This window comes from Sciurus carolinensis, chromosome 14 (assembly GCF_902686445.1).
Source record: "Sciurus carolinensis chromosome 14, mSciCar1.2, whole genome shotgun sequence".
NCBI classification, from domain to species: domain Eukaryota; kingdom Metazoa; phylum Chordata; class Mammalia; order Rodentia; family Sciuridae; genus Sciurus; species Sciurus carolinensis.
In genome coordinates this window covers 37,472,549-37,484,791 of record NC_062226.1, presented here as the reverse complement: position 1 = coordinate 37,484,791, position 12,243 = coordinate 37,472,549, and the positions used below count along the sequence as shown (strand labels likewise).

Sequence of the window (12,243 nt, the reverse complement as noted above, 5' to 3'; positions counted from 1 at the left end):
GATTTGCTTCTTTGTGTTTTATCTCTTCCTCATGGAATATTTTGCTGAGAATGTTCTGTATGCTGGCTTTCTTTTTGTCAATTCCTTTAGCTTTTGTTTATCATGGAATGATTTTATTTCATCATCAAATTTGAAGGTAAGTTTTGCTGGGTATAAGATTCTTGGTTGGCATCCATTTTCTTTCAGAGCTTGAAAAATGTTGTTCCAGGCCCGAGGGTAGGCATTTGAGGCCAGACTCACCAATTTAGCAAGACCCTGTCTCAAAATAAATAGAGTGGACTGGAATGCAGCTCAGAGGTAGAATGCTCCTGTATTCAATCCCTAGTACCCAAAACAAAATAACAACAAAATCCTACAAAATCCCCAAACAAATCAAGGATAAAGCCTTGATCTCTTAATTCCTTAGACTGTTTTTTCATAGTTATCTCAGGTTTTCTCCTCGACACTTGCCATTTTCTATCCATACTCTTGCAGTTTAAACCAGTCAGACTTCCAGTGGTCCCTCATGTATACTCCTTTACCTCATATATACTCGTTTACCTCTGAGGATACATGCAGGAATAAAGATGCAATAATAGCTGTCCTATGTGCAACCTAGCCAGGTGTGGTGGCACACACCTCTAATCCCAGCTACTCAAGAGGCTGAGGCATGAGGATTGTGAATTGGAGGCCAGCTTCAATAATTTAGCAAGACCCTATCTCAAAATAAAGAATAAAAAGGGCTGGGGATGTAGCTTAGTGTTAAAGCACCCCTGGGTTCAATTCCCAGTGCCAAAAAACAAGCAAACAAACAAAAAATGTGCAGCATAGCACTATGAAAAAACCAACAAAGCCGTTCTACTTGGTCTCCTAGGAATAGCAGAAATTGGGTCCTCAGAGTAGAGAGAACTTAATTTGCTCAGGATCAAACGCAGTTTAATAAGCAGGTTATCTTTTACTGCTTTAGTTTCAGGAATTTTGACAGTATGGAGGCAGAGCCATTTTAAGTGTTCTGCTTTTCTTTTTTCTTATTCTACTTTTGCCCACACTCCTTTCAGTCTTGTTCATGTGATTCACATTTCTCTTCCTTAAGTAGTTTCTGATTGATTTGTTTTGTCACCGTATTGTGTGTACATCTCATTTTGGTGTAACTTTTCTTCAGAACCCTTCCTTGGAGTGCTGTGTATTCATGGGTTGACTGCCCGTGGATCTAATTAAGGGAGAGCAGAGTGGTGGGATTGTGCTGTAGATATGGGTCCTTAAATACATGAAGGGTTGCATTTGGCTACTTTTCTTAGTTTAGGACTCAGTGTGGTATTACTATGTAAAGCACCTAAAGCCTAATGGACCTTCTTTTACATATGAATGGCAACTGGCTTGGTACAGAGCTTCTGGGTAGCAATATTTTGCTAGTTCAGTAAGAATTTGGTAAGGGCCAAGTGGGAGTCAAACTTGTATTCATTACAGTCTCGGTCCAACTTGTATAAATGCCTTTGACCAAGAAAATCCTTCTTTAAAAAAAAAAAAAAAAAACCAAGGGTAAATAGTATTTTTCTAAGGACCAAACTTATTTTCCTCCCATGATAGTTTAAGATAACTTTTGAATCGGGCCTGGTGGTATGTGCTATATCTGTCACCTAGGAGCTGAGGCAGGAGAATCACAACTTCCAGGTCAGCCTCCCCAACATAGGTGAGACCCTGTGTCAAAGTAAACATAAAAAAAGGTGACTGGGGATGTAACTCAGTGGTTAGAGCATCACTGGGTTCAATTCCCCAGTACACACCACACACACACACACACACACATATATGTGTGACATATATACACACACATATATATACATATGTGTGTTTATATATAAAAGAGGAATGATTTAATATATATCATAGATTTAAAATATGATGAGTTTTTTTTTTTTTTTTTGGCACTAAGGATTGAATCCAGGGGTACTCGGCCACTGAGCCACATCCCTAGCCCTGTTTTGTATTTTATTTAGAGACAGGGTCTCACTGAGTTGCTTAGCGCCTCAGTGAAGCTGAGGCTGGCATTGAAACTTGTGATCCTCCTGTCTCAGCCTCCGAGCCATTGGGAGTGAGGCATGGTGGTGTATGCCACCATGGCCAGCTATGAGGAGGTTTTTATGGAATGATTTAAAATAATAGTTGTAGGGGCTGGGGAGGTAGCTCAGTCGGTAGAGTGCTTGCCTTGCAAACACAAGGCCCTGGGTTTGATCCCCAGCACCGCAAAAAAAAAAAAAAAAAAAAAAAAAGTTGTAAAAGCTATGAATAAACATGGAAAAATACTTGCTATATCATTGAGAGGAGAATGATTTTCTTCTTAGACTGAGTATTAAGCTTTGATAACTCATGAAGGAGGAGAAAGAGGACATCTTGCTTGCCAATCAGAACAGCCAAGTGAATTCCAGTGGTCAGTTGGCTGACAGATGTCATAGTGCATTTTTTTTTCTCAAATATTTGACAAATGTAAAAAATGTAATGAAAGAGAGTATGCAAATTATAATTCTAACAGTTTCTGTATGTATTGAACAGGGCTGTAAAATTATATATGATTCCTATCTTTAAAAATGTTAACTTTCAAACAAAAAGGAAATGGTGATTTCTTGAGAGACAGTATGCTCTTCTTTAACGCTAGATTCTAAAGCAGGAAGGTTAAAAACAGAGAACTAGTGCCACAAGGTTTGGAAATTTCTGATGAGTAGGACAGTTAGAACAAGGCAGTTATTCCCTGTGCCTGTGGAATGAGGTCACTGGTTGCAGAGTCAGTGTGAATAGGATTATTTCCTATAATCTCAAGGATGCCAGTTGTAGATTTGGTTTTACAGCAAGGTCAGAGAAACTCAGGAGCTGAAGCCAGAGTTTTGTTTTTTCGAGGGGTTAGATACAGTGCTACATATATCTCTTATTTCTCCCTTTACTTGTAAGGAGCCTTGGGGGAAAAATACTCTGCCTGGGCCTTCTCTTTTTAGCCTTGACTGCCAGGGATTTCATATTGGCTGGAATCTTCATAGACATAGAGCCTAAGTATTATGTAATGACTATTTCCCCTTTTCCTTTTACCGTAATAGTGTGGAAGAGGGAAGATTGTGTGCTGGAGCCCCTCCTAGCTTTGAATCTAAAAACACTGCTTTTTAAATTAGCTCATAATAAGACAGACAGCACGTTTATTATTGAATCTTCTATCTTTAATAATCTTGAGGAAATAATTGATAATGGTTAGTCATATAGTTTTTCTTTAAATATTTAATTTTTAACTTTGAAATAATGTGCACTTATTTTCATAAGTGAACAATATAAAGATATGTAAGGATTTAAAAATTTAAAAACCTGATAACCTCACATGTCTACCTAATGCACTTATTATGCAATTGATCCATTTAAAATAATCTAGTAGTTTTTAATGTATTCAGAGATGTACACCTACCAACACAATTTTAGAACATTACTGTCATTCCCATAAGAACCCCTTACCTCAGCAGTCATTCACTGCTTTCTCTACCTCCTCAGTCATATGTAACCACTTCCTGTCTATATAACTACCTATTCTAGATACCTTATTTTATTAAATTTTTTTTTGTTATAGATGGACACAGTACCTTTATTTTTCTTTATTTTATGTGGTGCTCAGAATTGAACCCCATGCTTCACACAATGCTAGGCAAGCGCTCTACCACTGAGCCACACCCCAGCCCTAGATATTTATATAATTGAAATTATACAATATATCTTCTTTTGTGCTGGCCTAAAGGTTTTGGAGGTTCCTCCAAGTTGTAGCATTATTAGTACTGTGTTCCTGTTTACATATGAATAATATTCCATTGTGTGGATAGAACCTATTTGTTTACTTATCACTGACAGTCATTATTTTGTTTTTTCCAGTACTGGGGATTGAACCCAGGAGTGCTGTACCACTGAGTGACAGCCTCAGTCCTTTTTTATTTGAGACAGGTTCTCACTAAGTTGCTGAGGCTCCCTGGAACTCAGGGCCCTCCTGCCTCAGTCTCTTGAGTAGCTGGGATTGTAGGTGCATACCACCATGCATGGGTATTCAGTTTGTTTTCACTAGACACATTTGATTATTTATTTATTTATTGCTGTAATGGTGGTTTAAAATTCAGGGGCACTTAATCACTGAGCTATATTCCCAGCACTTTTTTATATTTTTTTTATTTGAGACACTGTTTCACCACGTTGCCCAGGTTGACCTTGAACTTGCAATTCTCTTTCCTCAGACTTCTAAGTAACTGAGTTTTACAGGCACCACCATGCCTTGACTGGTTGTTGAAATTTATTAAAATTACATGGAATTAAGAATTCCATTCATCAATTTCATTAGCTTCATGAAGCTCTAGCTGCCATAGTTGATGTGCACATAAGCATTCTTTATCATAAAAATTTTTATTAGATGGCACTGGTATACATAGGTTAACCTCATGTGTGACTGACATTTAAATTCATTGTGAAATGCTTTTTAAAATTGAGCTTTTTTTTGGTACCAGGGATTGTGTGGTGCTTAATTAGTAACCAGTAAGCCATGTTGCCAGCCTGTTGTTTTTCTATTTTTTTATTTTGAGACACTGGGGCTGGTTTTGAATTTGCTATCCTCCTATCTCAGTCTCCCCAGCTGCTGGGATTATGTGCCACCACATCTGGCCTGATGGAAATTTTGTTGTTCTTGACAGTTTTATGTGGCAAATGAAAAGCAAATATGGTTTGTGGTCTGCAAATTCTTGATCTGTAGATTCAACCAACTGTGAATCAGAAATATTTGGGAAAAAAATTATGTCTATGATTCTCAGTACCAAAAAAGAAATTTGTGAATTCTGAATATGTAGAGACTTATTCCTTGTCATTATTTCCTAAACAGTACAATATAGCAAGTATTTGCATTGTATTAGGTATCACAAGTTATCTAGAGATGATTTAAAGTATACAGAGGATGTCTATAGTTTTATGCAGCTATTACTATGCCATTTAATATAAAGCATATGTGAATTTTGGTATTCTCCTGGGTCCTGGAACCAATTTCCTTTGGATACCAAGGGAAAACTATAGTTTTAAGTGAAAAATGTTTTACTTAGTACTATTTATGTTTTAAGTACATATTGTTTTTACATGATAATTCTAAACCAGAATAAAGGATACACATTGAAAGGTTAATCTTCTCAGGTGTGCCCCTCAGTTCTTCACTGAGTGGCATGACCTGAAACAAGATTTTTCTGGTGTATTCTTCTAGATATTTCCACCTTTGTACCAGCATGTGGATGGATCTCCTCTTCCATTTACATTTTTACATTAATATATTTTGGAGATTGTTCTCTATGGCTATCTATAAATCTGTCTTATTGTGCAGTGTTTTGTTATAAATTATTAATAATCTACTTTCTTTAATAGTAATAGATCAAGAGCCTGAACTGCATACCTGAACTGCATACTGATCCATATACTTGAAATAATAGGCATAAAAATATCAGAGCTGACATCTACTAGGAAACTAAGGAACCTGAGCCTAGCTAGAAGATTTTTACTTTTGCATAGAGTTAGACCCTAGGGTAGCCAGAGTAGTCTATAAGAAATCACTTTCCAAAGCACTGAAAATAAATTATTAGGAAATATAAGAGAAAAAAAAAAACCCATTCATAGTAGCACAGAAGTATAAAATATCTCCGAAGAAAGCCACAAGAAATATGAAAATCCTGTGTGATGAAAACTAGAATATTGTAAACTAGATAACCTGAAAACCTTAGTAGTAAAAAAGGTTGGAAATGCTGATCAAATATGATAAACATCCCATTAGGAGTACAGCTAGGATAATCCCCCAAGGGCTAAAATGGAAAAGAATTAACAAACTAGAGCAGTAAACTAGAGCTGATGCTTTAGAAAATTGGAAGATATATGGGCAGTTGTTAATGGTCTGTTGTTCCTAGTAGAATAGCCTCCCACCCTTAAATAGCCCAGCTAATTTACACAAGTAGTCATGCCTGAATTTGAATTCTACATTAACACCTGTGAACTCTGGTAATTTGGGCAAATCCTCTTTATGTCTCAGCTTCCTCACCTTCTCAAAATGGGACAACACTGGTTCTTACTTTTTCTGGTGGCTGTGAAATTTAAATTAAATGGATTTAAATTATTAGCTAACTTTTTTTTTTTTTAGTGTTTCCTATGTTTCATGACAGTGCTGTAAGTGTTATACATAAACTAATTTCTCTTCACAATGGATATGAGCTGCTCTGAACTGAATCTGACTCCATCCTCACTCCAAATCTGTATGTTGAAACCTTTATTCCTAATGTGATGATATTTGGAGATGGAGCTAAAGGAGGTAGTTAGGTATTATGGTTTCCATATGTGATGTCTCCCAAAAGCTTCTGTGTTAATACAGGAATGAAATAAAGAAAACTATTTGCAATGAACTACTGAATGGTTAACTATAGGTAGATAGGGTGTGATCACTTGGAATGTGTCCTTGCGGGATTATGTATTTTGTCCCCAACTCCTGAGGTTTCTCTCTCTCTCTCTGCTTCCTGATGTCAGAACTGAGCAGCTTTCCTCCAATACATCCGTCTACCATAACGTTCTTCTGCTTTAACCTCAGCCCAGAGCAATGGGGTCTGTGGATCGTGAACTGAACCCCTGAAAACTTGGGCCCAAAAACAAACTTTTCCTTTTCTAAGCTGTTCTTGTAGGTGTGTTTTGGTCCTTGGATATACAAAGCTGACTAACATGTTAGGTTTATATAAGATAATGAGAGTAGGACCTTCATGATGGATTATGGCCTTATAAGAAGAGATATCAGTAAACTTGTGCTCCTTCTCTCCTTACCATGTGAGTTCACAGCAAGAAGCTGGATATCACTGGGGAATCAAACTGAGTGGCATCTTGATCTGGGATTACCAACCTCTAGAACTGTGAGATATAATTCCTGTTGTTTAAGGCTTCTCAGTCTGTGGTTTCTTATTATGGCAGCCCAAGCTTATACATAAAGTAAGGAAGACATTCTTTTTTAAAAAACCTTTATTTTATATATTTATTTTATGTGGTGCTGAGAAATCAAACCCCACACTTCAACTTGTGCTAGGCAAGCACTCTACCATTGAGTCACAACCCCAGACCCAGGAAGACTTAACATAGAGACATGTAGATTCAAATGGCTACCTAGGGAAAAGAGACAAGATGTGTGAATCAGGGAAGTTGGAAATGCAATCCTTATTTCCATAAAGCAAGAACCCTTAAAGGGTCATATACTCAGTGAAAAGCCAGAGCTATAAAATATTCACCGGGAGATGACCAGAAAGTTTATCCATCTTAGGACTCTGGATAGATGGGGTGTAGGGATGTGAATTAGGAATTCATAACTGTAGGCAGGCATGGTGTCACATGCCTGTAATCCCAGAGACTAGGTGACTAAGACAGGAAGATCACAAGTTTGAGACCAACATTAGCAATTTAGCAAGGCCCTAAGCAACTTAGCAAGACCCTGTCTCAAAATAAAAAAATAGACTGGGGATGCAGTCTATTATGCAGTGGTAGTGCACCCTGAGTTTACTCCCCAGTACCCCAAACAAAAAAATAAACAAACATAAAAAAAAAAACTTAGGCATTTTTGAAAAAGAACCATGAAATAATACATCTTGTAAAAAAATTAATTAAAGTTAAAAACTGAGGGGTTAACAGATGAGGAGGGTATTATTGAATTCTGAATGTAGACTAGAGAAAAATTATTCATTGTACAACAAAGAAAAAGATGAAAAATGTAAACGAGAAGTTAAGCAACACTGTGGATAAAAATGAAAAAGTCCAATATTGTTAATAGAAATTTTTGTCGGTGGAGGCATCATAAGGAGACTAAAGGAAAGGCATATTTGAAGATGATGTAGTCAGACTTCTTAAAATTAAATAGGAGAAAAGAACCAATTATTCACAGAGGAATGACAGATTGATTTAATACTTCCTCTGGTAATAACAGAGATGCTGAGAAAAGTGGCTAGCAATGAGCTTTTTTCCTAGCTAATTATTAAAAAATGAAGTAAAATAGACATTTTAGACAGAAATACTAGATATAAACTTAGGGTTGTCAGGAATTTTCCTTTTTGCCTGCTATATCCCTAATGCCTGAGCTATCCTGGCACATAATAGGCATTTAGTAAACATTTGTTGAATCAGTGAAAAATTGAACAGACTCTCTAGTTGCTTCCAGAAGAGAGGAATTGAAATTAAAAGTAAGTGTGAGATACAAGAAAGGAATTTAAGTAAAGAAATTGTCAAACACGGGTTGCTGTAGTTTGAATGTACCACCCCCAAAATTCTTGTCTTGAAAACTTAATCTCCAATGCAATAATGTTGAGAGGTGGGGCCTTTAAGAGGCAGAGCCTTCATGAATAGATTAATGTTATTATCACAGGAGTAGGTTCATTATTATGAGGGTAGGTTATTATAAAAGTGAGTTTGGGGGATGTAACTCATTGGTAAAGCACCCCGGGTTCAATCCCCAATACTACCCCCACCTGCTCAATTCTACTATCTATAATAAAAAGACAATTTCACTAAAAAAAAAAAAAAAAAAAAAAAAAAGGTTGAGTTTGGCTTTTTTTCTCTCTTTAGATGTGTTTGTGTTAATCAGCTTTCATCTCTTTGACCGAAATACCTGATTAGAACAGCTTAGAGGAAGAAAAGTTTATTTTGACTCACATTCTCAGAGGTCTCAGTCCATGGTTGGCCAACTCCATTGCTTTGGGCCTGAGATGACACAGGTTATCATGGCAGAAGAGTGTGGCAGAGGAAAGCTGTTTAAACTTATAGCAACAAGGAAGCAGGAGAGAGCCAGTCAGGGGCCAAGGACAAATAATTGTCCCTAAGGCCACACCCTCAGCAACCTATTTCCTCTAGTCACACCTCACCTGCTTATAGTCATCTCCTGGTAGTTCATTCAAATTATGAATCCATCAAATGACTTAATCCACTGATGAAATTACAGCTTCCGTAATTTAATGATTCCACCTCTGAACATTGTCTCATTGCTTAACACATGAGCGTTATGGGGAACTTTCCAGGTGCAAACCATAACATGCTATTTGATGTAAAGTTATTATTACTACATGAAACTTATCAATACTCACTGATTTAGAATTTAACCCCTATGTTAGATGCAGTTCCATCATAGTTTTATTTTTTGGGGGGAGTGCAATGCTAGGGGTTGAACCCAGGGTTGCTGTAGTGTTGTGTTACATTCCCACCTTTACCCCATTTAAAATTTTTTGTTTTATTTTGAGAAAGGATCTTGCTAGGTTGCCCAGGCTGTTCAAGAACTTCTGATCCTCCTGCCTCAGCCTATGGAATGGCTGGGATTACAGGTGTGAGCCTCTGTGCCTGACCCATTCCCTGATGTTTTATTTATTTAGGTACTAGGGATTAAATCCACTGGTACTTTACCACTGAGCCACATTCCCAGCCCTTTTTATTTTTCATTTTGAGACAAGGTCTTACTAAATTGCTGAGGCTGACCTTGAATTTGTGATTCTCCTGTCTCACTCTTTGAGTTGCTGGGATTACAGGCAGGTGCCACCACATCCAGGCCCTTTGATGCTTTAATTTTTGTTTTCTTTTTAGTATTTGGTATTGAACCCACAGGTACTTTACTACTGAGCTACATCCCCAGCCCTTTTTCATTTTGTGGCAAGTTCTTACTAAGTTGTTTAGGGCCTTGATAAACTTGCTTGAACTTGCTATCCTTCTCCCTCATCTTCTAGAGTCACTGGGACTACCATTGTGTATCACCATTCCCTGATGTTTTAAATTTCAGTTTTCATATTTTTAAATTATCTGGATTTCTTATTGTTTCTCTTTCATTTTCACTTGTTATTTTATTTATTTTTTTGCTTTTGTTTCATAGTTTCTTATTTTTTTTAAGGATTTTTTCTTTAGTTAACTGAGGATTCCAACTGTACTTATTTTAAATTCAGATTCACATTCTGTTATATTTACATTTTTTCTTATTGTTGCTTTTGTTTTTCTTGGCCTCGGTGTTTTTCATTTGATAGTTATTTTTTGTAAAAGTGCATTATGGCAGGGGGGATTTCAAGTAAGAATCTAGTCTTAAGTTAGGTCCTCTGGATTTTTGTCTGTAATAATGTGAGGTCCAGAGAATCTTGTCACTATGTTCTGGTCCTGGCTCTGAGACTTTTTGCTTCATCCTAATTCCCAAGGTTGAAGTTCTGCTTCCCATGCAACCTTCTTTAAAGTATAAGAGATGTCCTGTTCATTGACATCTCTCTCTCTCTCTTTTTTTTTTTTTAAGGAAAATTTTTTATAATAATTTTATTTTTTAATTTATTTTTATGTGGTGCTGAGGATTGAATGCAGTGCCTCACATGTTCTAGGCAAGCACTCTACCACTGAGCCACAACTCTAGCCCTCGTTGACATCTTTTGCCTTAATTTAGCTCTTTTGCTTAGCCTACATTTGAAGTCTTTTTACTGTCATTGGTGTTTGCTTTCTTGGATTCTGTTTTGTAGCATTCTTGAAATTTGGTCCCCAGAATTGAATTCCTTTTTCTGATATTTAAATTCCTTAAGCATCACCATCTGGTCTTATCTTGTACCCTTCAATTCATTTTCTTTTCCCTTGCATGGGTCTCTTTGAGACACCATGAATACATAGTACCTAAGCTTCCCCCTTGCAGTTTACTCACTTCTCCCTCTGGAGTGATCTCCCTCTGCCTTTCGTACTTATCTAGATTCTGACAGTTTTCAAGGCCCATTTCAAGGAATATTTCTCCATGAAGACTTTCCTAATTACCTTCAACCTCATTCTTAGAACTCTTGGTTTCATGGTCTTTACCATTGTTTCTCAGCCTTGGTATTATCAGTATTTTGGTATAATTGTTCTTTGTTCTGGGAACTGTTCTGGACACTGTAAAATGTTTATCAGCATCCCTGGTTTCTACCTACTAAATGTCAATAACATCATTTAGGAATTTAGTAGAAATACAGATTCTCAGGCCACTGCATGCCATTGAATCCAGAAAAGAAGATAGTTGAGCCCAGCACTGTGTGCTTTAACAGCCCTCCAGATGGTTTTGAGGCTTGCTAAAGGTTGAGAATCACTTCCTTGGAAGATTGCATTTTTCTCTCACATTTTAATTAATTAATTAATTTGAGGAAAGAACCATTGTTATGTTATTGATTAACATAATGGCAAATTTATGCTTATGGATCAGTTACTAATTGCACAGTCTAATCTTTTGAGGTAGTGTTAGGTATTCAGAGAGATGTGTGCTTTCTACATTTATGGAAAAGAATAATTGGGAAGAGGATTTGAACACATATTTATATTCAGTAAAAACAAATAGATTTTAGCAGTAAGTACTTCCTGAAAATGGAGTGGGCCTTGTGAAAAAAGTATTGAATAACCATCTCTTGGAAGTATAAGTGGACTGGATGTCATTTATTGTGAAGCTTTCATTTATTTATTTACTTATTTATTTGTTTCATTTGTAATGTAGAACAAGGAGTAGAAACCTTTAAGTGTCCTTTCCAGGCTTTGTCTTGTGTTTTCCTGTTATATCAACACTCCTCCGCCCACCCCATGGCACTTAGCTCTAATCTTAATGGATTGCTATTTGGTGCTTTCCAGAATTAGCACTTTTACTGCATGTATGGTCTTTGACCTTTCTTAGGAGCTGGCATCTCCAGTCTTTGTGTAGGAATCCTTCTTTGTGAAGTTCTGTACTGACTTTGGAAAGTGCTCTTGGTGATCATTTTGTCAGGAAACTCCTTGATATCTGCTTATTCTCAGGAAGAAGTTACTTGTCACTCTAGTTTTAAAATCCCTCACAGCTGGGTGTGATGGTGCACACCTATAATTCCAGCGACTCAGGAGGCAAGGCAGCAGAATCACAAGTTCAAGGCCAGCCTTGGCAACTTAGTGAAACCCTGTCTCAAAAATAAATAAGGTTTGGGAATGTAGCTCAGAGGTAGAGTACACCTGATGGAGGGGCAGGGGGAAGGCTATCATCTACTTCTGGCCTATTTGGGCATGAGTAGAATGGAAGGGTTTTCTATGGTGGGTTTTTTTTTTTTTTTTTTTGTACTGAGGATTGCACCCAGAAGTGTTTTACCACTGAACTCCATGCCCAGTTCCTTGTATTTTTATTTTGAGACAGCATCTTGCTAAGGTTTATGAGGGTCTTGCTAAGTTGCTGAGGCTGGCATTGAACTTGTGACAGCCTTCTCTGTCACTGGGATT

General features: G+C 37.1%; 1 protein-coding gene across 1 annotated transcript in view; it reads left to right on the top strand.

The window, feature by feature from the left end:
- Nucleotides 1–12,243, top strand: part of Unc13b (unc-13 homolog B) — a 215,012-nt gene that overhangs the window by 38,556 nt on the left and 164,213 nt on the right.